The sequence below is a fragment of the Monopterus albus genome, unplaced genomic scaffold (assembly GCF_001952655.1).
Source record: "Monopterus albus unplaced genomic scaffold, M_albus_1.0 scaffold90.1, whole genome shotgun sequence".
Taxonomy (NCBI): domain Eukaryota; kingdom Metazoa; phylum Chordata; class Actinopteri; order Synbranchiformes; family Synbranchidae; genus Monopterus; species Monopterus albus.
Genome location: NW_018127970.1, coordinates 750,523 through 777,628, shown reverse-complemented (window position 1 = coordinate 777,628; position 27,106 = coordinate 750,523). Strand labels below are relative to the sequence as shown.

Genomic DNA, 27,106 nt, shown 5'->3' with positions numbered 1-27,106 from the left:
GGTATATGGACTCATTTTGTCCAGCGCGTTCAACACCAAGCGTCACACACATTCAGTCACATTTATTAAGAGAGTTCCAGATATTGTAAAAAAAAAAAAATTACTAGTAAAATGAGAAGTTTCAGTGGAATGAGTATGTCTTGCTTTAGTTTATGTCGGCCCTTGTTCCAGCAGTACCAAAAACCAGTATCCCCCAGTTCAGAGTTTGTATGAGTCACTTTTAAGGACACTCTCTCTCCTGTGATCTGGTGTCATGGTTATGATCTAAGGATGTTAAATAACTTATCGGTCATCAATATCAACAAATGAGAGAAACCAGTGTAAAACAGATGCTTCAGTAATTGAAATAAGTTTAATTAAAGTGGATTCAGGAGAGCGGTTCTGGGATGTAGGCATTCCAACAAGATGGCAAAAGCTGTGAATTTGTGAGGATTTAGTGGGTCAATAATCATAGTAGGTGGCATATAATTCACACTTGCTTTGAGCAGTCTGAACTTCCTTCACTTTTCCCCTAATAGTCTCTTCTGAACATTGTGGACAGACACAGCAGTGCACACAGGACATGTATCATACATATGAGTTCTTAGAATAATAACAGCGTTTGGAGAATAATTCTTATTCTTGAACACTGAAGGCTTTTCTCTGGATGATTGCCTCCTTTTTAGAGGACACTGTGCTGCAGGAACCTGTGAGGCAGACTGTAAATGGTGGAGTTCGTATCATTGCAAGATTTCACACAACATACAGAGGTCTTCTACGTCTCTTCTGTCACGTGACACGTGGCCAGTCAGCATTCGAGTATCGTACAAGTCTTTATTATGTGTGTTTGTCGAGGGTATATTCAGCCCAAAAACATGCTAAAGAAGGAAGAGGATGGGATGTAAAGTAAGTTTCACACAACATACAGAGGTCTTCTACATCTCTTCTGTCACGTGACACTGAGCTCACTCAGACACTCCAGTCAAAAAGTGAAGGCCTACACATTACAGCACATGGCAACAATAATAAAACTTGGGGAGGGAAGTCGGCTAAACAAGCTATGCTTAATTGAGCACTTAGACTAAGTAGTCAGGGGCAAAGAGAGAGTGACCCTGTAAGAAAATGAAAGTTACAGTTGTGAGAATGGACTGTGTGTGTTTTTTTGTCATGTATCTTGGTTATGTATTCGTGTAAAGGAAATGGGTGTGAGTGTGTACATGGGCTATATTTTCATGCCACGAAATGGTCAAGTATGCATGTTTGTTTTGCATGTGTGTGTATCCGAGTGGGAAATTTCTATAATTGTATCTGTTTGTGTGAGACACAAGTGCACATAGGAAATGGATATATTTAAGTGTGTGTTTGTGTTCTGGATTATGTTTTCAGATGAGTGTATTTTTCTGCCCTGCTTTGTTCTCAACCACCTAATTAAGTCACAGTAGGAACCAGAGAGCTACCGTCTGTCATCCCTGTAGACTTATCTCCGTCTGTAGAGGGTTGGTAGGTCACTGCCGCACGCAGGGTGCTATGAAAAAAGTCAGACTTGAATAATACTAATAATACTGAAAACAAAAAATTTCTATGTAGCCCCTCGAGCTGCAACATGCTCTCTGTTTATCCTCTACCACCTTGTTCGTCATGAATGCTGACGTGTGTGTTGAAAAGTTTTGAATTGGGCGTTTAACCTCCTGCCCTGTGGCTCATAGCTGCAGTTGGTAGCAGGTCAGACATATGGGTCTGTTACACTGCGGTAGAGGTAACCACTGGATGGGATCCTAATCCCGATTTTCCACACTCACCAGTTTTTGATCTCTTGTTTAATAGTTTTTGTCGTTTTTGACATAAAAAAAAATAAATCAAGGCTAAGGCAAATCTCATGTTAATTCAATTGAATTTGAGACATAATTCAAGAGTTAAGATACAGTAATTACAAACCCTCCTTGTTCCTGCTGTAAGCGCAAAAATATAAATAAACATAATAAGTACTGTCAAAAAAAACAAAACAAAAACAAAACCCTGAATTACATAGTTGTATTTGTGTGTGTGCATGCACAGATGTGTGTATTGTCTGCGTCTGCCCTGTGATTCTCTGGATGAGCTGGAAATCTCCAACACAGGTTTTTACAGTAAGCCTCAGCCAAAAACTATAATTCTTTCTCCCCTCTTTGGGAGACAGGCCTGCCCACTCTGGGTTAACACCATCAAGATGAACAGCATTTGGGCCACTGCAGTAAGCATAATGTAATTTGTTGTGTTCATGGGCCAATTTCTGTCATTTCAGAGGATGTATCTCGTGCCTGGTGGCCATGTGAGGGCTTGTCCCTCAGCAAGGCTTTAATTAGGGAAGCTCAAATTTATATGCCCTTTTTATTATTTCTGATCTGGAGTGGTTGAAGGATGACATGCTTAAGAGAGACTCTGGCAGAGGGCGAGGAAAAAATTTGATAATGAGAAGCAAAACTAAATGAGAAGTCATGTTAGGAATGTGTTTACCATTTCATCGTCATTTTGAAATCAAAGCAAATGTCATACTGTAGAAAGAGCTTATAAATAACAGAAGTATGCATCAGTTTGCTTTATTGTGTTTAGAAATAAGAGTAATAATAAATGAGCTGCCAGGTTGTAGAGCATCTGATCCTTGAGGATGAATGTGCTGCTCCTGCAGTAAGTATGTTCTGAATGTATCTGGTTTTGATTTCTCATTTCTCAGGGAGTAAAAAATCCAGACTTTTTAAATTTTGGCATTAATTTACTGTACAGCTATTTAATAAAGATTAAAATGTTTTACTTTTAGAGCTCAATCTGATCTCATGACTATGATGATTCAGACGGAGTGACTAGAGGGCAGAAGAGAGCCGTACTGGTTCTTTTTAAATCCGACTCGGTAATGTATTGAGTTAAGAGTTTGTACTGTTCCCTGTGGCACTTAAGCTGTAAAGCATGGTGAAGTTCATGGATTTTAAGGTAATACAGAGATGGGGAACGTTACTGATCCTTTCACATGTATGTGCAGTTTTCACCTAAGTAAGACATGCAGCTTTCAAAATATGAGACAATCCCCTCACATCTGGATTTAGTTTGCCAGAGGTATCATTGGAAACATGAATATTACAGTACAAATGATTTGCACAACAGACGTTGTATACATTTATTTTGAAAAGCCTCCAAGCTTTCACTCACAACACCGAGTCTTGAAGTTTTTTTTTCACCACAAACTGAGATCCAAATCGTGACTCAAATATGTCACGAGTGATGTTTTCTATGGTCTGTGTGAGTTTTAAAACGAGTTCACACTGAGATGCGTTCAGTAGAACGGAGACCACACAGAGCGCTGGCCCAGCAGCTCTGCAGTGTTTGAAGCAGGTCCAGGGGGCGAGTGGTGGCTGAGAAATGGGACGGAGGAAGGTTAAGTTATCAGCGGCCTGACGGTGCAAGGCGCTCAGCTGGGCAGCTTTGTAATCAGAGGCTCTGACAGAGTCTTTCTTGATAAGAGTCCTCCAGAAGCTTTGGAGGAGCACACGGGTGGTCAGCGCTCTCTAAAGTGACACACTGATGTTGATGTCTTAAAAAGGACAACGTGAGTCCAACAAAAGCAGAGCACGTCTCTTTGTAAGGCACGGCACAAGTCGTCCTTTTATCTGGTGCCTATGTATTGCAGCAGGTGATCTTTGTTTGCATGTGGTAAGTAATGGTTAGTGAGGTACTAACAGTCCGGAATTTTCCTCTGTCGTTGCCTATACCGCACAAGAAGAAATCTTCTGAGCGCTCCATTGGTGTTCTGGTCTTTCCTGAACTGCGGTACTCTCGGGTGTGTTTCATAATGGTACTTGGACCATTGCAGCTTGATATATTGCACCCAGGGGAGAATCTGCACTCGGCACCAATCTATCAGTCCTCAGCCAGAGGAAGGCAGAATGACACGCTCAGGCCTCTACGATTATGGCCCCCATCATATTCAAATTTACTTTAAATTGATGTTACGGCTTTTTTTTCCCCCCCAAAAAGGAAATGTCTTGAGTGATCATGCACAGGCCACTGTGGTTTTGCTGATGTTGTTGTTATTGTGATGACTTCAGGAAATGTTTTGTTAGTAAAATCTTTTCTTTAAGATTATTTGATTGTAGTTCTTCGGTCATTTTGCAAATTGCTGGGTAAACAGAAAAATGTAAGGCGATCAGTTATTAGACACTTTATTTTAATAGTTCAAAGATGTTTATATCACTTACAGCTTCTGGTTTGATGCATTTATTATTGTAAATGTAATAATTCTTAGAAAAATATTACTCGTACTAATTTTAACAAACTTTACTTTCTACTTGATACAATAACACCAGGGCTCTTGGCTTTTCTTAAGTGGAAAGGAGACAAGGTAATTACCCTTGGGGCAATTAGAGAAAGCAGCTGAGGGAGTAGCAAAGTCATTTTCTAACGACAGCCTCCTGGAGGCCGCTGGCAGGCTCACAGGGAGCCGTTCATGGGGAAGCAGATCAGGGTTTGTTTTCTTTCTCTGGAGGCAGGCCTCTGAAACTTCTGCCAGATGAACAGCACCTGAAATGCAGAAGCTCTCCCAGCACCGTCAGTAGAGGGAGTGATTTACTGTACTCAGCCGGCCGTGCTCGTGTGCATGAAATCCTTTAGTCAACTTCATCACACTGTATGCAGTATAGTAGGTCAGGGAGGAGGAGTGAGGTCGTTGTTGGTTGAGGCCCCAAATGTTATTTTTCTGCAGTCTCTTCAAGGCGGCTTGAAATTGTTTGTGTAAACCTGTAAACACACACAACCCACATATTATGTAGTGTACTAATTAACTGCTGTATCTTGAGGATATGAATATGAAAAGCAGAGGGGGTTTCAGTGGCGTCCAGAAGTGCTTCTGAATTCAGGAGACACATGAGTTGAAACCATAAGTTGATTCATCAGTTAGTCAATCGACATAAAATATGTCAGGAACTTTTTTTTTTTTTTTGATAAACACGTACTTGTTTCTGCTTCTCAAGCTTGAAAATACTCTTTCTTTGTCTTATTGTTAACGAGAAGCTTTTTTCATTATAACAGGACAGACTACTTTTCTCATGTTGACATGTTGACATATGATCTTGTTCTAACGTGAGCCCTGCACAGCTTGGAGTGAGTGCAGTGCACACACCAACTTTGAGCACCGCCAACTTGGCTCGTTCAGTTCAGGAGCCTCTGTCTCATCAACACCATCCCATACCAGCCTGTCCTTGGGAATCGCTGATTTGACACTTAAGTCCACGCACAATAATTAGCCCACAAATTAACACATGATAAGTAACGGCACATGTCTCTGTGACATTACAGGCATTATTAATGGCAGGTAAAGTCAGTGTGTGGGCTTCTGTCACTCACTCCAAGCTGTGTAGGGCTCTTATTAGGGAGTAGACATGATGTGATCCACACTAGGGGTGTGTGATATCTTATTAGGTAGCTCTTCAGGCCATAATTTTGAAACTATATTTCTATATACTTTACAGTATATACTTACACGGTGATCATGCAATGACCACCAGTTGAGCAAAATCATTTAAAAAAAATTGTATGCACAGTGTGTGCATGATTAGGGCTGCAGGCACCAGGAATGATAACAAATATACATGCACAGTGAAATTTTATACGGCAGCTGAAATCATGGTCCAACCAGGTTCAGACTGGGTTTAAAGGGTGTAAGTACAGAATATAGCTTGTTTGCCGAGTACACCAGCGCCTGCCGTGACTGACAGGGTGCAGACTAACTCGTGGTTATGGAGAAGAATACACACAAAGTACAAGCAGAGGAAAGAGGATGAAAAACGAGAGCTCAGAAAGATTTTGGAGCAGCGGCAGCAGAAGGCACTGGCGCTATGTGGCTCTTCTCCTGATCCAGTTGTGCATTCGATCTGAGAATCACTCTGCGAGCTGAGTCACACTACTGACAGTACAGGCCACAGAGCCGTTCAGAAGCTTAACGGCCTGTGAGTGATTCCCATCAGGGAAGAAACGGGGCAGAAAGCTCTGCATAAAACCCTGCATGAAAAATTGAGCTTTGTGGTAAAGAGGGGGGCGATTGAAATGGATTTTCATCTGAGGCAGAGTGAGCTGACTCAAGACAAAAGTAATCCATTTATTAGTCACTCTTGTGAAGCTGATCCCCTCTCCTATAATTTTATATAGCGTATTTTTTTTGTCCAGTGAAATAAGAGAAAAGAAGAAAACGTTTACATGTGCATTCACAACTGAATGAGAATTAGTCTTGGCCTCCTGACAACAGTGTCTAATGAGCAAACACTAGATGACATCATTTCGAGGTTTGGAGGGAATTAGCTTGATTAGAATAACCCTCCGCTCTCACCTTGGCTCGGGCATCTAGCTCCTCTGCAGTCTGCATGTCTAAGCCTCTCTCAGCTCCTATGGTTTTGGTTTGAGAATCTTCCCCCCCCATTTTGTGGTGTGTTTAATGTGGAATAAGTGATATTACCTTGAAGGAGGAAAGAAAAATGAGTGCTGGCGCTGACGTTTCATTTAGCTTGATTTTTTTGCTGTTAACAGAGGTGGCAGGGGATCTGGTTTATTTGAGATTGTGAGTTTGCACAGCTCCTCCTTTGCTGGGATGAGTAAGGCTTGCCATCAGCTCCTTAAAAACAATGTGCCTTGCCTGCCAAACGACCTAGATAATTAGTAAAGCATTTCACACACTGCAGAACATCAAAAAGCAAACAGAAAATGGCCAAATTAAGCATGGCCCGTGTAGAACTGGAGGGGTTTTTCTGGAGTGGAGAGTTGGTGGAGCTCCAGTACAGCACATGGTCACTCTCAAACAAACTTGCTGTATAATGTAGTCCAATTTACACCAAGCCTGTGGCTTTTTAATGCCCTGTTGTCGTTCTTAAAAGCCTTGTTTTTTAATTATTTTGAATTCATTAGTGAATTTTATAAGCGTGAGAAGAATGTGCTAAATTTGGATTCATAGTGCAACTGCAGTGTGGCTTGAATAGGACTTTTTGGAAAGAAGCAATGTTTTTATATTTGGTTACTGCGTTTCCTGGGTGGATCAGACAGGCTTTTAAAACTCAAACAAAAGAACACAAGGCAATTTACATTCTCATCATTAGCTCCTTCTAATGATTGTTATGGCTCAGGGAAAATCCTGAGCATGAATTTAATTTGGCATTTAAACACCCACTGACTCCACTCAACACACTTTTCAAGTATCACTCACTGATAGCGATACGGGAAACTGATGCCACATCAGAGAAAGTCGGAGTTTTTTTTATCTCGGGGGAAATCACTGAGTTGGAGCTGCAGCTAACGGTTATTTTAGGAATCAATTCATTTGCAGATTACGTTCTCAGTTAAGTGTTTGTCTGTGCTTATCACAGTTTGTTAAAGCCCAAGATGATGTCCTCAAATATTTTGTATTATCCAATCAACAGCCCAAAACCCAGACGGTCAGTATTCATTTTAATGTCAAGTTAAAGGCGTTTATGTTCGGTTTCACTCACCAAAACACACTGTGTGTATTCTTGAGGTCTGCCAAATGTGTTGATAGCATTTCCTTCTTCATCAAACATTTGCGAAGCTGATTTCTCTTTTAAAGTTTCAAATCTCAGTTGTTGACATTCTGTTTATTTGTGAGCAGTCTTCTAATTCTCCATCTGTGGTGTCAGATTGCCGTGTTTCCTGGCACGATACCGCTGCCTGTAGATTGGTGGAAAAGTGGAAAACCATTGTTAAGGATGTATGTTATGTTATCTGTGTGTAAGTGTGTCCCTGTCTATTCACAAAAAAAACAAGCAGTGGTAGAAGAAGAACTCAGATTGTATAAGCAGATTATCACATTGCCAATTAAGTTTCTCCTGATTGAATTTATTGATTTACTTGGATTACTGGAATAGCTATTGTTCATAATTTACATATGCAGTCTTCATCATGGAGCAGGTCGTCCTCGGGTCAGAAATGATCACCTGGCAAAACCAGAGTCATCCTTTAATCAAGCCTTAAAGTATTTGTTATGCAGTGTAGGGGCACAAACATTTACATTATATACTGCTTATGAAATCACATGCAACTGTGACATGTTTGCACATACTTGTATACATACGCACTGATCCTGGTCACCACACCCTGTTCAGCCCCAGCCCATCAGGGCCAAGCCAACAGAGTAAACTGTCACTGTGTCCACTGTGGCACTCTGGAGAGTCGAATTTGACTGAAACATATGTCTTCAATTTTAATAGGTCTACGTTCCTGCAGATGGCCTGAAGGGGGGAAGCTTGCCTGAGAAGCTGCGTTTCATGTAAGAATAATTTGTGTTAAGTAGCTGGGCGATCTGTTTGTTACGCTACAGCTGACAGTTTGTTTATGTTTCTTGAGGAGTATGATGGATGGGGCAGGAGTCGATGCTAATTAGACTAAATTGTTGCGAAGAATGCTGAGGGTCTGCACCACACTGCTGAGGCCAGTTTCCATTGTTCCTGTGTCTTCGCACTTTGGCTGTAATTGAATGGAGCTTGGGCCCATTCATCATGGTGGTGGGCGTCTAGGGTGGGAAACAAATGACTGGACCTGGGTGGAGAGGTCTGGGGACAGAAGGAGAGCCAGCCACTGGTGTAGGAAGATGTCTCTTTTTCCCCTGACCAATTAGAACAGACAGAACCTGTGTCCAACTGGCCATGAAATGAATGTTTACACCAGCGACTCTTGACCAGGGAAGATTAGCAGCTCTTAAACCCCTCCCCTTCATCCCGACACACACGGTCAACTGAAACAAAAATGGCCATCAGTGAAAGTGCCACTGCCCAGGTGTTCCTCTAGAAACCACGTCATGTTCACTCTCCCTTCACTCATGCCACAGCTTTCACTTTGAAGGGCAATATTCATTTAGTATTACTTTAATTAATTCAGCCAGCATTAGTATTGAGCTTTTTCTGCAGTAAGATGTCAAATCCCAGGGTCCTTCATGGCTGTTGATGCCTATGGTGCCTCCCTAGAGCATAAATCATCTTAAATTCAGCTTTTCTTTTGAAAAGATGAGTTTATCTATTACTGGCTGATTCTTGAAGCATAACCAGAGGTGTTGTGATTTTTGATTAAGTACCAGAGCGCACCTGTGATGCACGTGCACGGTGATGTTGTGGCGTGCTTCGAGGGCCATGTTAAACCCTTTTTCTATTGGTGGCAGCTGTAATTACCCACATAATCAAGTGTTAGACTGGTTTTATCCTCTGGTGTGACAGAATAACATATTGTCATGACCAGTCATCAAAATAGATGCTCTCCACTCAGAAGTGTTAAACTGACTCCAAAACGTACAGTACTGAATGCTCACGGAGCTGCTCCTGCTTCATGTCGCTTTATACATCCTGTGCCCTGCATGCACCATGCAGGCCTACAGCAGGTCGCTCACAGTATAAAAAATATTCACCCATGAGTTTAACTAGATGATGATGATGACGATAATGGTAAATAGAGCACTGTAAAAACATTGAGATTACAAAGTGTTCTACAAGAAGTATAAATGTTGAGAGATTTTTTTGAAAAAGGTAAAAATTGAAACAGCAGAGTTAAGCTTGATTTATTGTTCTGCATTTAATCTTCGTAGAGCCTACGCCGTTGTGAGAATTTATACTCGTCCGCTGCCGGTGTGGCTGTGTTGCCCTGCAATTACACCATCAAAACGCTAGGTGGAGGTGGTGTGTCCTTACCACTATGTTGCGTTTCTTCACCGCTTAGAAACAAGGGTGGCTGAAATTGAGATTATGTTGGAGTTAAAACTTATAGATGTTAAAGAGCAGTTACTTTAACTGTAATTATAGCAACATGGATAAGAGAGAAGACATCAGAGGACATGGTCTGTACGACCACTGAACCATCTGATGCAGAACAGGAGGGGATTTTCTGTGCTTGTCCAGCCACTGAGAGACATGAATGAGGAAATGCGATGCCACCAATCACAGCTGTTGTTGTCTGCATTGCCATGACGTGTAGTTACATTTGTAGAGAGGTGCACATCAGGCTATGGCGTAGATTTAGCGCAGATCCACAAATCAAGCTTTAGCATTCCTTGCAAGGGTCGGAACAAAAACAGTAGATCCTACGTCTCCCATAATGAATTGTGTGCATCTTTCATCCAACTGCCTTGTAAATTCCCTGGTTTTACCAGATCCAAATCTCCAGTTTGTAAAACAGGCTTTCTGTTCTAAGTCTGTAGTGTCAAAGCCCAAGCCTAAATAACCCTACCGTTTTCATCAAGGTTATTTTATTTTTCTTTTGAATGCTTCCTCTAGAGCCACAGAAGACTTTCAGATTTCTTAAGCTGAGTAGTATTCATGAAGCGAGTTAGAGTGAAGTTGTTACAGTTAATTAAATTTTAACTTGAAGTAAATCTGATCTTTGCCAGTGCATCCCAAGTCCCCCTCGGCCTCCAGTGTGTGTCAGTATCTGAGCTGTGTTGCGTTCCTTTTTTTGTGGCTCCCTGTAGTTGGTTGGCAGTTTGTGTGTTCTTCCCCTCAGTGTTGTTCACACTAATTTGTTTCTGCCTCTTTCTCCCCAATATTTGCTTTTCCTCATTTGCTGTTTTTCCTTCAAAAGGAGCCTTTTGCAAAAGAGAAGAAAAGTGAGGAAATTCATTTTTGTAAACAGCTAGGCCTGTAAAGCCTGCCTGCTATGCATTGGTGCACATAATGTGTGCCTGATACTAACACCATTATAACCTACATATAGGGGACTGGAAATATAGGAAGGAGAAGATAATTCCTGCCTCAAAGCCATGTGAACACATGTGCATGTCCCATATTGGACCTTGTATAAACCCCTCATTGCTTAGGTAAGACAAGTTCAGAGCCTGGCATGTCTGACAATACAACATACTTGACCTTCTCAGTATATTCAGTGTTAACACCCTCACCCAGTTAGTTCCTTGTCCTAGAAACAAACCTGACACTGCATCTGCAAGTCATTAACCCTTAAACGTGCTGTACAACAATGCTGTAAACAAAATGGCATTGTCACAGTTTCTGCAAGTCAGAGTGTGAAGTCCTGTAGCTAACAGAGAACAGAGCAGGGTCGAGCAGGGTCTACCTAGCACATGTTCAACCTCATACAGGCTTGACAAGGATTTTGCAACCCTGGCCGCACCTCCCCACTTGTGGGCCGTTTCAGTTTGAGCTAAATTGTGAGGACCTCCAGGTTTTAGCTCTGCAAGCAAAAATATATTGAGACTGTACATCTTCTCCCCTGAGAAAGTGTTTTTTGCATATCTTAGCCCATCCTCACATCCTGCTTTGTGCACTGGGGTTAGCCATAGTGTTCACCGTTCCCACTTCACCTGACCCCCGTGTGTTTGGACTAGGGGGAGCAAACATGAGCACCCAGAGGAAACCTGTGTGAACATGTACATTTCACATAGAAAGGCCCCAGCTGTGTTGTGTGAACAATAGTGCTAATCACTGGGACACATTACCTGCACCGATGCTATTCCAAAGTATAACACAACTTCAGATTTATTTATATATATTTTTTTTTTGAAGGCACATTTATTAATGTCTAAAATTCAACTTGCAGGTATTTGAAAAATGGTAATCCATCTTGGCCATCATGATTTATTTTTGGAAACTCTCTTGTCTCACTTAAGGAGTTGTCATGAAACAGTGTAGACATGATGGCCACTGCAGAGCTACACATGATGCACTTGATGACAGTATTGTTCATTGTGGAAGAGGCTTCTGTGTGTAACAATGTTTCAGCACTTTAACAATGTTAAAGAGCTGAAACATTTCCCTGCATACTTAGCATTGTAGCTGCACTGGGAATGCCTCAGTGTGACTTAATGTGTTTGATATTTTGGCATTTTCACTGGATTTAGGAAAATATACAAGCAAACAATGAAATGGAGAAGTATAAGGTGCTTTGCCGATGCTTGTTTTTCTTTCAGCGGTGTCACAGTGATTTTTCCTTTGCTCATGGAGAATTAAATGTTTAGGGTTCCTGCCTCTGCAGCTACATGTGTGCCAGTGTTGCCTTAAGACTGAAAGCTGCCAATAAAAGCTTCATGTTTGAAACACCTAAACAAATATAAAGAATTGTTAAAAGCTATGGCAGATGCTGCCAGTCCCTAAAATATGTACTATTTTAAGTTGTTTTGATTGTTTGAGATGATGGCATAAGGTAATTTCAGTTTTAGGAGATTAAATATGTTGAAAAGCACTTTGTATAATGAGCCTTACATTTTCTGTATATGCATGTATATTGGACTGTGAACCGGTACTGTCTGGGTGGGATGTTGTTAAGGATTTTAAGGATGGGGGTGGTGCGAGGGGATAGAGGAAGCAAGTTAGCCTCGGATGGGCGAGAGTGAAACCTGAGCATGATTGAGTTAAGGGAAAGGAGACAGGAGCCCTGAGGCTGCCAGTCAGATGCTGTATGTGTGTGTGTGTGTGTGTGTGTGTGTGTACATACACAGAGCTCTTGTCATGCTGCCATGTTAGCATGGGGAGATTGTGATGGAGTTATCAGGCCTGGCCCTAAAACGGCTTGTCATGTTGTGTATACACAGGGAGGTAGCGTTAGTCTGTGTGTATGCTTGTACGGTGCCAGCAACATTACTCACTGGCCTTTTGGGACACTAGCAAGGCCTCGCCTGGTTCCTTTCCCTCTCACTGGAAATGTAGTCATTGCATCCTCTGAATTCTCAGAAGATGGTTATACAAACAGAGATGGAAATTAGGTCTTAGAGGGTTAAACTATTACCTTTCTTGTGGGATTCATCCTCACCTGCTTTTCAAATGGTCTGTGACATGGTTGAAAATGGAAATGAATTAAACTGTCCTCCACAAAAACAAGCTGTGTTCCCAAAGCTTAATTAATGCAGTTTTTGTTGCAATTAGGAATATATTCCTTAGGTTTGAGACTTGCCCTTATCATCTAGCACAGTGTGCGAGATGCCGTTTTTACACAATTGGGGAAAAAAAAAATGTCCCAAACTGAGCAGAGTATGGAGCGCCTGCTTCACACTGCACCAGCACTAAGCAAAAGCAGATGTTATAAAGTTTACAGAAATCAGAACATTATTTTCCTGTTTCCATTGCATTCTTCTAAACACTTAGTGAACAAGCTTTGAAGTCACCCAAGAAATCTAGTCTGTGGGAGAAATGATAGGATCTCCTGCAGCAATAGTGCTCTGTGCATGTGGGGTGGGGGGCTCTGAGGGAAGGAGGATGAGGAGGAGCCTCACAGGGGGAAGGGTTTGGAGAAGAATTAGAGGTGTGCCTTAGGTCTAGATAGTGCTTTTTCAAATTGATTTCAGATTGAATCATCTGATTGGGACTTCTTCACACATCTTGAGCTTTCTTCTCAAACCTTTTCCTCAGGTTGGATGTGATCCGGGGCGCAGGGGGAGAACAACTCTGATTAGGCAGGTCTGCTGAGGGTCTGATCATAACAGCAGATAAATTCCAACAACTATGTTAGATAGCCTTACCGCAGGCAACGTGCAGGGCTGCCAGGAGCCCACATTAGGTCTCTGTAATGCATAGCCAATTTTATAATAGACCCTCCAACTCCATGAGCAATGTGGCTGCCTGGCAGGCATGTCCATTGCAAGCCTTCACGGAAGTCCCCTATCTTGCATCCGTCTCACACCTATCCCGCATTAGTGTTGTGACAATGGCTGTTGCAGCCAGTTTTTTCTTAAATGTTCTGAAATCACTAAACAGTCATGTTGTTGTAACAAAAATATGTCTTGATCAAAGTGGTTCCAACATCATTCCTTACATCCCCGGTTAAACTGATACAGTTCTCCTTCTCTAAACATTTCCTTTAAGGGCTAGAGAAGTGAAGCAAGCTTTCAATAAAACGTGTGACTTCTAAGATGGCCACATCTGCAGCGCATTAGGGTTTAAGCACGCTCTCACAGGTTAACTAACTCTTCATGTTACCTCGAGTGACTGTGTCTCCTGAGAAGCAAATGGATTGCAGTGGACTTAGATGTAAAACACACTGAAGAACTTCATCATCTTAGGATGCATTAGACTTCAATGTCACCATCACTTGGTTTTGATTTAGCTGTGCAAATCACCCTTGTTACCATGCATTACGAGTACAGGAGAATACAAATGCCTTGTCCCTCTCTTTTAGTGTTCCAAGCCAATCTGCCTCGTCTCAGGCCTTGTTGTATGCTAATGCAATGTGGCATATGCATCATATATACATTGCATGTCTTCATCTGACCTTTGCAGACAGGACCTCACAGGACAGCCACTTTGGCATTTCCTGCTCTCTCATCTTCAAGGCTTAGTGCTTTCCTCTTCTCCTCACATAATTCAATAGAGAGTATGACAGTCACAATTAGGGCAAGGCTGGGTAGCCTACAAGCTTTCTTTTCGTGAAATGGAATTATAAAACTGTGCCCACTTACCCACCCACATGCGGTGGGTCTGTGCAGTGATGCATCTTTGTTGGGTTTGACCCAAAGGACCCCCCCTCTGCAAAACAAAGTGCCTACAGAGAGCTCTGGAAGATTGCCAAGCTGGATTGCCACTGAAAACCCATGAGAACCTAAAGATGTGTGCATATGTGTGAGTAGGTAAGGGGTCTACCTCATAATCTGATGGGAAGAGAAAGGGTGATGTATACAGTAGACATGCAGGTATTTCTGTCCAAGAGGCCTTTTCTCATCTTTGTTTGCCTTGTTTCTTCTCCACATGCTCCACTGTTTTCATTGGCTGCACGGCTGATGATGCTGCAGTGCTGGAAAATGGCCGGTGTGGTGTTTTTTAATTTTTATTTATTTATTTATTTTTTAACAGGAGTACCGGGAACATGAGCCATAAAAACCGCCTCCATTTTCCATGGCTGAAAAAACAAAAACAAAACAAAAACTTGTCCTCACCTTCCCTGTCGAGGCACAAGACCTCTGTAGAATGTCTGTATTGTACATAGGTGTGTGTGTGGGCCGGTGAAGATATGCACAAGCACATACACGCACTCAGGCAAGGAGGGGGGTCTTACTTTGAAACATACTTAGATAATGACATCACGTGTTTTCTTGTGGTGTGTGGTGCCTTAGTGATTCTAGTCATTTTGATGCTATGATTGGCAGTGAGAGCAGTCTCTGCCCTGGTCTCAGCTTTGCCTAGGAGGTGGCAGCCTACAGCATTCCTCCCCCAGCAGTGAGCTACCTCACCCAGAGCACATTAGAAGGCTGTTCATCATCATCAAGCCCAGTGCCCACCTTTTTTGGATGCACAAGTAAATGGTCTTTGTCGTTGTCTTGTTCAAACTGCGGTGTTTCCATCTGTTCACCTATAATTATAGACATTTTCTCAATTGGACCAGGTGAATGGAATTTTGTTTATGGTGTTCACAGCATTAAAAATGACATTAAAAAGGGGTATGTCACTCAGTTTACGCATAAAAGTCAGTTTTCTTTGTCCTGGCATAGTCACTAAAATAACCCTCTGTCATCAGGATTGCATCAGCTTCGGCTTGCAGATTACAAATTTAAAACAGAAAGCCTATGTTACAAATGAGGTCTTTGAGTTTAAAAGATCCTGGTGTTATTACCAGGCAGAGCGGGTCTAACACGGAGGTTTTCAGCTAGTGGTCCGTGGCCCATTGATGGTTCACGAAGGCATTGCAGGTGGTCCCTGACCATGCATTTCATTATATAGTTTCATTGTTGGAATTTGTTTTTAACATTTGGATGTAATACTCATTATTTTTTTAATAATTAAATCCATGCAAATATATAAAATTTAGAAAAGTCAAGCTGAATTTCAGGATTAGTTGGTTAATATTTATTGAAATAGTGTCTCATGAAGCTTCTCACAGCATGTACTGTACTGTATGTACCTGTATGTAGTTATCTGGCTCTTTACACATTTTATGTGCCAACACAAGACTCCAGAATCCAACAGTAAGGCCTCTAATTGATTCAGCCTGCCAACTCAAGTTTAAATTTTGGTGATGATCTGTCTACAATCTTGGAAGCTATGTATATTGTTTACACCTTTTTACAAAATACGATGGCGAAGCAGCTTGCAATTCTTACCCAGGTCAGATTGACCAGAGAGGACTGTGTGTCTGTGTGTGTGCACTTGTATGTTAGTCAAGCGGCTGCTACAGGAAACCTCTTCCGCTGCATGCTGTTTTTGGGTGTGAAGGAGGGGAAAAACATGGGGTGAAAGATGGCCCTGTAGGACCTTAGCCAGACCATGAAAGTTTAAGTAAATATGGAGGGGTGGATAACCCTGGTGGTCTGGGTTCCCCCCTTTCTAAGTTTATGTTTTCTCTTTCTTCTGCCCTTGTTTGGACAACAGTGTACAGTGTTGTGAGATGCCCCAGTGGCCTAGTCTTGCAGTTTGCTTTGCTTGAGAATACACTACTCTATATTGACAATGCACCGGTACGAAGTCAGCTCAGTACCATGCTGTCACACGTTGTTCGGCAAGTCAGGAGCAACATGAGCTAATGTAGCAATGCATATTCATGTTTCCAACCTAAGCATATTTTTGTGTTGTATTGCATTAGCTTGTTGCGATGTTGGTCATGGTGACTCATGAAAAGTGGTGCATTTAAAGAGAGTGTGTTGCAGAATAGGGGCTGTACAGTTTGTATATTTAGATCAGGATGCCATGTGACCAGTGTTCTTGAGGGTCATCTCCAAAAAACAGTCATGTTCACTGTTATGTTTTCTATTTTGGTACACCATTTTCAGGCTTTGAAACAGCTGATGCATAGTTAACATCTAAAATTAGTTGATGCAGCGCAGTCTGTTCGCACCCTGCATTCCACCCTCAACATCCATCTGCTTCTCTACGTAATTAATCATTTAGCCTCTTTGAAACTTCTCACCTTGTTTTTGGTGTGTGTAACTGAGCCTCAGCATATGTACCTGTTGCTTTGCCAGGCTGAAAGTCATCTCTAGCATCTCAGTTCCACTCATTTGTAATATCGTAAAGACCCCCTAAACTCAAAAACATGGTGCACTAACCCTACAGTATAGGTAGTCGAACGGCGTGCTGTTAATTATCAAGTCTCCCTGATAAAATTTGTTGGACCAAATGAGAAAATAAAGACAAACTATAAGACTCTCAGCCAGACTGTAAATACATCTGCACATTCAACAATTATCTCTGATATACAATATGCCAGACTGTAAATACATTTGCACATTCAACATTTATCTCTGATATACAATATTGCTATGTAATGCGTGACTGAAGCTCAAACATAAACTGCTACATCTCTTCAGTTTTCACTCCTGCATCTCATCCTGATACAGCGAGTTCAGCAGTCTGTGGGGGAAGCAGCGGTGTCGGGGTGTACCTGGGCACATTTTCATCTATTTGAATATTCATAGATCCTGGAACGCACAACGAGGGGCAAATGTTTTTGAGGAAAAACTGTGTTGGACTATATATTTATAGCAGATTGCTTTTATATGCAAATATAAATATTAAAATGTCTCTGGATTGGAACTTTAGGGTGTGCTGGCCCATTAAACAGCTGGACATCTGTATCAGTGGGGTCTACCTCTAAATGACCTCATGTAATAGAAGACAGAAATATGTAACTGACAGAATGATTTTCCTGCACCTCATCACAGTTGTATTAACTGGTGTGTTCAGCAATGTATCACTGAGTAATGTTTGTAAAAATGAATGGGGATGCAATGATTTTCCGGTGTGTGTGTGTGTGTGTGGAGCAGCAGGCACACATGATTTCTTAAGTAGTGTGTGGTCTGCTAGTGGGAATGTACTGCACGTTCGAATGTATGTGTGCATTTCAGCAGATGTGGTTGGAGGGATGATTACCTGGTTGAGGCATCAGGATGAGTCGCATCACTAGTTATAGAGCGAAGTGGGGTTTTCACGGGGAAAGGTGTTAATGTTACAAACATGGAAGATTTCGCCTTGTGCATTTTGAGATGTTTTATTTTCTGGATTATTTGTAATCACCTAGGTTCAGTTAAATTAATAGCAAAATGCTGTCAAATTTGAGCAAATGTAACCAGGTTACTATTTTCATTGACTATTATAAATATTTTCTATTTTATTCTTTATTATAGTTTCAGCCATTTACAAGCAAAAATGCTTGTATGCTTCCAGCTTGTCAGAAATGAAGATGTGCTGCCATTTTATAACTTAAATGATAAACAGAACATACAGTATTTGGGCTTTGAGGTGTTGGTCAGGCAAAACGTGTACATATAGTAAGATATACTGAAGTAGTAGAAAAGATTCATCACAAAATAATCACCAGCTTAACAAAAATAATTATTCATTTCAAATGAAACCAGTTAACTAGCTTTTAAAAAAACATTTTTTATTTATTGGTATAATTGCTTAAATCTAAAGAATAATTGTTACTATAATAATCCTAGAAATTGTACTTTGGAAACTGTTGATCTCGTTATATGAGCGGAAATCAGAAATGTTGTTCCCAACAATTCAATACAGTCTCCAACTGGGAAATGGGAGATGTTGACTCCATTTTCATTATGGTATTTTTACTTTCTTAACACCAGTGCAGGCACTCATTAATAGTGTAAGAATGTTTCTTGGCTAGTTTGTGTTGAAGCTGTAGCCTAAATATACTGAAATGGACACAAATCCAAAATTAAAGTTGGCTGCTACATGTGGTAGCATGAAGCCTACCATACAGTACCATATGTAGTTACTTATTCCAGAGATTTGCATTGAAATAACATCATCTTTTATGCCAACCAGCTGTGTTCAAGATCATTTTGGTAATTCCTATGCATTTCCATAGATGAAGCTATTTTTGGTAGCTTTGCATTCTGTCAACTGCAGCCACATGATTAAAATTCATCGTGGGACTCGTGAAAGATCCCTCTCGTGTGGGAGTACTCCGTTGAGCAGGTGTGCATGCTGTGTTGAATCTTTCCCACCATGATTAAATTGGTATGTTTTAGATTATGGTGTGTTTTTTGGCTCCTCGCCGTTCGGAGTTTCTGTGTGTATTCATTTTGAATGCATTGCTGTTTCTCTTTTCATGTGCTGCTGGGAACAGTGCGGGCTGAAATAGGTTGCATTCAAGGAGCCAAAGCTGGACGGCAGCTGTTCAGTCATTATATTCAATGTGAACTCAGGACACCTTGAATTCATAATGATAGAACATCTGATAGGATGATTCAAGTACCCCCCAAAAAAATCTGCTTTTGATTTGTAGTAGGAGATAGTGAAATGTTTTCTCCATGTGGCATGACGATAACCCAGTTAAACGGATAAGCTTTTAACTGCTGTCTAAAAATGTTGGATGAAAACTGCTATGCTGTCGGCTGTTGTGTATAGACATTGTAGGTATAGTCTGAGTTGTGTTGTAGGCTTTGTTTGAGGCATGGAAAAATAATGGGAAATATCAAAAACATTTCTAGATTTCCTGTAAACCAGTTGAGAACTTAAACATTGACTGTTGGCTTTAGAAGGGTCAGGTCACCCTTTGAAGGGACCATAAACTAAACTCAGTTTTTTTCCATTCATCTTAAATGAGTCACAAATAAAAATCTCAGACATTTAAACCCAAAAAATTGTCAGAAAATAGTCGTTTAGCATAAGCGCAGATAGAAATTGGCACTGGAAACCACACTGTTGCTTCAGAAACAGCAAATCAGAAAGGAAGAGAATATGAATAGCAACCCATAACCCATGCTGAACTCGACCCATTTTCATGTTTCTAATGCAGCGAATGCCCCAAGTCTCTGTAGCAAAGGCCCTGAAACCTCAGACCTAAATCTGATGGGTGGATGCAAGATGAGACGGACGATAGAATAACAGAGCATGCACTCTGTTCACCCCCAGCCTGCAGTAAAAAGCTTAGAGAATTACAGAGTGAGAGACAGTTTAACTCCTGGTCATAAATATGTGTTTGGAACATTTTCACTTTTCTCCGCCTCCATGCTTTTCCTGTGACATCCCTGCTACTATGCTATATGGAGTCTTTTAGTGTGTGTGTGTGTGTGTGTGTGTGTGTGTATTGTGGGGGGGTTATAATTTGTCAAGAGATTTGGCTTTTCTGTGATGCAGTATGTGGATACTCCTATCCTACTTTGTAGTGTCCCTTTCTTTTCCTGTCTCTCTCTCTCTCTCTTGCTAAGTGCATTTTAGTTCACCTGTTTTTTCAGTTTGCACATAAAGACCTGGAATAGAAAAGTTATCACACAAATGTTTTACTCTTCCCTGAAGTGGAACGGCTTTGTTGATTAAAAACTAAACGCAACAAAGTGCATAGAAACAAAGATTGAGTGAGTAAATTACACATCAAAGCAGGTCGTGTGAGGTGGTCTGTGAACACACTGCAGGTGGTTCCTGACCATGCATTCAGTATTGTACTTTCATCTGTTTTAAAAAAAAAAACATTTCGATATACTACTCCTTTATTTGTGAATAATCAAATCCATACAAATGTATAACCTATAAAAAAGCCAAGGTGACTTTCAGGATTTAAATTGTGCCCCACAGTCTATCCACTGCACAACAGTGGTCCTCTGGTTGCTTCTTACTAAGTGGTGGTCCCTGGCTCAAAATTAGTTGAAAACCCCTGCCGTAGATTCAAAGCAGAAGAACAAATCAAGCTTTATTTGTCACTCAAACATCCGCTCCACTAAAGAAATGGAAAATTGTAGAAGACAGAAACATCAAATATATATGGAGCAATGAGAAGACTGTAATGTTTCTCAAATGAAAATGTCCAAGAAACAACAATGGTGTATTTTCATCCATCATTTGAGGTTTGTTGGCGCTCTTTAGATTGCGTCCTCTCATTGCACCCTCTTTTCCAGCAGTGGTTTAATGACACCTGAATGGAGCGTTAGCACCACCATAGGTTTATCTCAATGAAATAGCTTGCACGTTAACTTTCATTCTGTTTTTCCAGGTGAACTCACTCATTCACCAACTGACACCCACATACACACTTCTCTGATGTCTTTTTCTTTTTTTGTGTTTGTGTTTATAGTCATCTTTTCCTTTCAGGCTGTCTCTTTCTTTTTGTTTCTATTAGATACACACCTAAACAGTGTGTGTGTGTGTATTTAAGAGGGAGAGGTCTCCCTCCTTTCTTGTTTCCAGCCTGTGGGAGAGTTCCTACCCAAACCGCAGCAGGGTAATACTCACTTAACCCAAATCAGGCACAATCAGGACGAGCTGGGCTGCAGCTGGGAGGCACCCAACCCATGGGGTTGAGGGAGGTGGTGGTGGGTGAGTGAGGAGGCGGGTGGTTGGTCAGGATGACGATGTGGACACTCATGACCACGAGGAAGATCAAAAGTACAAGCCTTTGCTGTGCCATCTTCGTCCTTGTCTGGCTCCAACAGAGAGCAAATCAACGAGGGGAAATTGGGGAAATCAGAGCTGAGATTCCCCCTACAGAGTGAAGGTTAAATGCTGTTTGCTACACTTGGTGTGTGTGTGTGTGTGTGTGTGTGTGCGCGCGCATGCACTGTCTGTGCATTGTGTGTACATGTGATTGTTTCGTTAATGCTCCCCAGGCCCCTGCTGAGTCACTGAATCTGATCTTGTGTGATCTCAGTGATTGTGTTCTGAGCTATTTTCTTGATGTTTGTGTTGTGATGTAGGTCTTGTCACAGCTGCAAGCCCCACAGGAAGACTTGCACAACTTCACTTACAGTAAGACACTTCAGGCATGCACACACATACAGTTTACTCATACTATAGATGTGTGTAGGTCCTGTCAGAGCTGTGCGCCTATCGAGGGGACAGCTGCAAATATGTCTCAACATGTACACACACACACACACACACACACACACATGCATACAAGCAGGGCTGGGTGGAACCATGACAGAGCCCGAAATCCAGGCAATTTATTGCGCTCCGCTCAAGCCAAGACCTACAGCATGTCAAAGCTGTCTCCGTTTCCTCGTCCTTCCGCCCCTCCAAGCTTATTTCCTCGCAGTTTGCTCCTTAGCAACTTGGGCCTGCTCCCAATCAAACGGGAACACGGTATCACAGAAATAAATCTGAACTGTGTATGGATTGAAAAGCGTGTGCGCCTGCATGTTGTAGTAGAGTTGCTGCTGTTAGTAGCCTACCTTGTAGCATCTGCCATTCATTTGGAGTGGAAGACAAACACACTGATGAAAATGACTCAGACCACAGGACCATTTGTGTCTGGATTTGTCTCTTTCCTTTCACTTCCTTCCTCTGTTTCACCTTCTTTCTTGCTCTTTTTTTCTTTCTTTCTGGGGGTTATACAAGTAATAGTAACAGGCACGTCCACTCCATTGTATATGTACATATCTGCTGCACCTCATATGTTTGCACAGCACATGGACCAAATTTCAAACCCAAGCTACATCCCCACAATTGAATTTTACTTTGTTTAAACATAGTCTCAGTGCTGCTTTGGTGATGTCGCCAATTTCAGCGGAACTTCACAAAAGGCTCAAATGTAGGAGTGTGTTTGTAGTGCATCTGTGTTTGATTTTTATTTTATTTTTTACAGTTTTAGATGGTGGAAACTTTCTAGACCTCCAGAATGAATCAATAACTATTGCTATTTAGAGTATATATTTGGTACGTTATGGTTCAGACGGGGGGGCCAGGTATTAAGGGTTTAAGTAAATCACTCTTTCAATCCCAACAACGGTGCACTAAAGGAAAGTTTATCACTTTTATAATGCTGGTGTTATTTTTATTGTTTTGATAATCATTCCTATCAATTATTTCATAAACGTTTGCTCGTAAGTGTTTGGTCTTTGGCCACAGTGTCATCTATGAACAGATTTTATAGAGCAGTCCAAAAGGGCAAGGTTTATGAAAGGTCTGACATTCAGACAGGGTTAAACAAATCCTTAGTTTAACGATAACATCTAAATCAAATTATCATGTCTTTGTTTGACAGCTCCTGTTAGTCCCCTTAATGCCGCTGTGTTATCACAGAAAAGATTCCCAAAGTGAAACAACAACTCAGGCCTTCCTTAAAACAACAGGAGGCCTCTTTGTGACCTGCAAATACGTTCATCTCTTCCAGGTATAGATGAGGAAATCCACACGCACTGTGACATGGAAGGTGCAATACTTAGGAAGTCTGTTTCCTCTAAATTCTATCTGGATTATTTTATGACATTTCATGATGGAGCTGAGGTTGGGTGGAGAGTTTGGAGGAGGGTTGGAGTTTGGTGACTAGGTGTTGAAGTGGAACAGCCAACAGATTGGACACCTGCTCCCCTGGAGCAAGTGACCCAGAGCCCTCCCAAATCCTTCCTCACACAATGGAGATGCACACACTCATGGTGTTAAAGCCTCAGAGAATGTTTTATGGCTCTGTTAATTGCAAATATTTTAGCTTTCGGTAGAAAGAAGTAGTTCTCTTCCCAGATACTTCTGATGTCTAATTTAATTTATTTATTAATCCAAAAATGTTCAACCGATAAATGAAGATTAAGTCTGCAAGCACCAAATAATTCAGATTTATGTTTCATTAACATGTGTGTCAGCTTTTAGAGTTCACAGAATAGTTTCTGAAGCTTTTTTTTTAATGTTTATTTAGTTTAAGTAGTAGAATTATCATAATTTAAAAAAAAAAAAATCATTGAATGATTTTGCACTTTCATTAAGAGCACTGACGTGTCATTTGCACTAATACCATGCATGTCCTGGTTTTCAAAACTCTGCTGATTTTGCACTTTCCTTACTTCTCAGATGGGGCTTTGATAAGATAATGGGAGCAGTTGCTCACTGAGTGTGTTCTGAAGCACCTGACCCTTAAATAGGTGCTGAGTGGAGGGCCCAGGCTAGGCTGCTGAGACGTGCTCGTGCTCTGTTGATTTAAGCATTCAGACTGAGCCATCAATCATCTGAGGGTGACGGGTTTGCCCCTGAACCCCAGCCTACTTTATCTGCCATAAAGCCTCCCTGCTCGGCGTGCGCATGTAAAAACCAGTCCTGATTTGAAAGAAGTCGATCACACTTTTATCTCTTTCTGTCTCACTGTCTTGCAAAATTCAGTTTTCTCACAAGCGCACACACACACATGCACCTCCTTTTTCTCTCTCATTTCTTTGAAAAGGCTCAGAATTGGTTTTAAATCCTTCCTTCCTACTTTTACAAAACCGCGGAGGCATTTGGAAAAGGTTCTTTGCAATTATATTTAATCATATGCGGCCGTCCCAATCAAGGCCAGCTCTGGTGATCACATTTGCATGGGTTTCAGGTTTTACCCTTCACATCAGTGTAGTACCCATGCAGGCTGCGGGGTAAGGACCACCTGTACGATCCACAGATCCACTCATTCTTTCTGTGCCTTTGTTTTTCCTCTTCTCCTGCCCAGATCGCCCAGCTTAGCATTTTAAAAGTGGAGTTTTTGTTGTTTGTTGCTTTTACATTTTTTTCAGTTTAGTTTTTGCATCTTTCCGGTTTAGTTTAGAAGAACTGGAATGATTGGTACCAAGTTTCTGTGACATCGTGAAAACAGTGATGTCCAGGTGTGTGTATTTGCACGTGCATATAAAGCGTTTTAGCAGAATTCCCAAGATGCACTGCCCTGCTAAATCCAGCTGACCAGCCCACCCAGCCTGTGAGAGAGTGGGCTTCCATTTTTCTTCTCTCTGTGGACCATAGAGGTCACTGTGACATTGTGTGTGTGTGTGTGTGTGTGTGTGTTGTGTGTCTGGGCATATTGGGTTGTCATATGTTTGTTTAGTTGTCTATTTTTCTGTGTTAGTGTGTGTACGCATGCTCACATGTGTCACAGGTTAGTGACTTCGGTCTGTGATTCCCTGCTTCTCTCATTTTCCCTGGTGAAAAGCTGTATTATATCTGATTTCCATGACCTCAAGCAGGGCCTTCACTCCCTTCGTGGCCTGCGTGTGTGTGTGTACGTGTTTGTGTACACGCATTATAACTGCTTTCCATGACCTCCAGCCAGGACCCTCCTCTGTGGCCTACCTTGCAGCTCTTGTTTAGACAACCGTGGTGCACGTGTTAGCTGAAATATGGCTGCTGTGTTCATTTGCTCGGGTGAATTAAGCTACGGCATGTGTGCTTAAACCCAGACGGCTCACTGATTTATCCATATATTTAAATGATTGATTTAAGAGTCACCTAACCAACACTTTGCTGAAGCTGTGGATAGGAGCAAGCTACCAAAGATGAGAGAGAAGAAGGACAGAATTCAAATCTGAGCATACACAACCTCTTTCACAGGTAGTGATATTTACGCCATCCATCGTGCAGCTGAGGGACATTATTCACAGAGCTGAAATAAATTATTCTGAAGTATATCTTTACTTTGCACAAGATGGATACTTTTAATGATGTACTGATTGCTTTTTACCATATTACAATTTTCAAGGGAGCTATAAAATGTTGTTTATTATGGTTGAGAATATGACATAGGCAATCTGTTTTAATGTCAGGAAAGCCTGGAAGAAAACATGTTCTCCTGTTTGCCTTCATGTGTGTGTATATTGTATGAGGGCGCATGTGCCACTGTGTTTTATTACCTGTCTTATTATTAAATGTGTAGGAGTCGGGCTGAGCTGGGAGAAAACATTCCAGCTCTTTTAATGCCTCCCTCTTGTCTCCCCCGTCCCCCCTTGCTCCTGTCTTTTGATAATACTTTTCCTTATGAGCCCGTAAAACCAAGCACTTTCTCAGAGGACCGCCTTTTTACCGTGCGTGCTGCAAAAAGAGGGATCTTAACTTAGTCTTGTATTCAGTCTTAGAATCTAGTTTGTGTTATATAACAAGTCAAAAAGATCCTAAGGCCAAGTTGCAGTGAAATGTCCCCTGAGGAATTCCTTGAATTTAGTGGCATCTTGAAATGAGACAGATGGCGCCAACTCGTTACAAAATAGGGTCACTGTAAATCCAGGAATTTCTTGGGATATCTAGATTTTCTTTGTCGAAAATTTTGCTTTTTTTGTTTTAGCATTTAGTAAAGTAAGTTCTTAGAATTTCATTAAAATCTGAAAATTTAATACCTAGTTAAAAATGGATATTTTAATCTTTTTGGAAGTATGTTTCCTATCCATTTGAATGCTTCAGCATCTGTTCCCTCTAGTGACAGAAAAATGCTCCTAAATATATTTTTTATTTCTTCAGTCCTCAGTTACTGCCTTTATCTCAATATTCCTCTGTTCCTTCTCGTCTTTCCCTCTCTCCAGCTCTCCGTCTGTCTCTTACAGAGCCAAGTTGGGCATAAGCGAATAATTAGGTAATTGCCCCCTTGATTGAGCTCAATAGGAAACATTTCAATTAGGCTAAAACTGTGCGAGGAGGAAGTAGGCTCTTACAAAGGGAAACATTCCTTGTCATGCAACTGTCAGCCCCCGAACCCACACCACGAGCCAGGATTAACTGGATACTAGAGGAGGAAACACTGGGGAAGAGGGAGGGTGATCTGAAAAGCCAGGGATGAAACACCCACCAGTCCTCCACCCTGCTAGTGGGTGGAGGACTGGTGGGGAAAGGAGAAAGTTAGGGAAATGGAGGGTGGGGCCTTTAAAACAGGAGGTGGGTGGGGGTGGTGTGGGGTTGAGGAGACTGCAAGAAATGATTGCCGCAATTACAGCTTTATTTAAACACGCCTTCCCTCAGATATGATTTTCCTGGTGATCCCCTGTCCAGATAAGAGGGAGACCTCTCTGTCCGCTCAGCCGCCTGTAACAAATTACAACCTCCCAGCCATGGAAGAGACATAGTTCCTGAGTGAGGGGGGGCAGAAAAGAAAAGAGGAGAACTCAGATAGCCGAGGAGAAAAACTCAATACCTTGGAGAGACCGCGCTGGGTAAAGCCCAAGGAGGTTACCATTTAAAGAACAGAACATAAATAACTTTAGAGAAATAAGTGCTTAATAAATCATTTGGAAAACTGAGCATCAAAATAATCTTAGAAGTATTTTTCCTTTTATTTAAATTCTGTACGTCGAGGGTTGTATTTTGCTCTGCAGTCACTTGCTCAACAAACTCCATCCATCTATCCATTAACTACACCGGCCTATCCTTTACCGTAGATGGTTGCAGGGGAGGCTGACACAGGGACTCCAAACTATATGTTCATTTGTGTTTTATGTAAACACATGACGCTCACAAATGTAATAAGATGTATGGGGGGGGGGGATAAACCATGTCTACCACCTGCATAC

The 27,106-nt window shown here is 41.5% G+C and overlaps 1 protein-coding gene across 7 annotated transcripts in view; it reads left to right on the top strand.

The window, feature by feature from the left end:
- slc25a21 (solute carrier family 25 member 21) overlaps positions 1 to 27,106 on the top strand; it is a 129,261-nt gene that overhangs the window by 7,092 nt on the left and 95,063 nt on the right. Inside the window, exon 2 of one of the 7 annotated variants that reach the window (XM_020608013.1) lies at positions 8,214 to 8,272. The exons of the other annotated variants lie outside the window; for them this stretch is intronic. The gene's annotated coding sequence lies outside the window, so the exon portion shown is untranslated. The remainder of the gene's footprint in view (positions 1 to 8,213; positions 8,273 to 27,106) is intronic. 7 annotated transcript variants of the gene reach the window in all.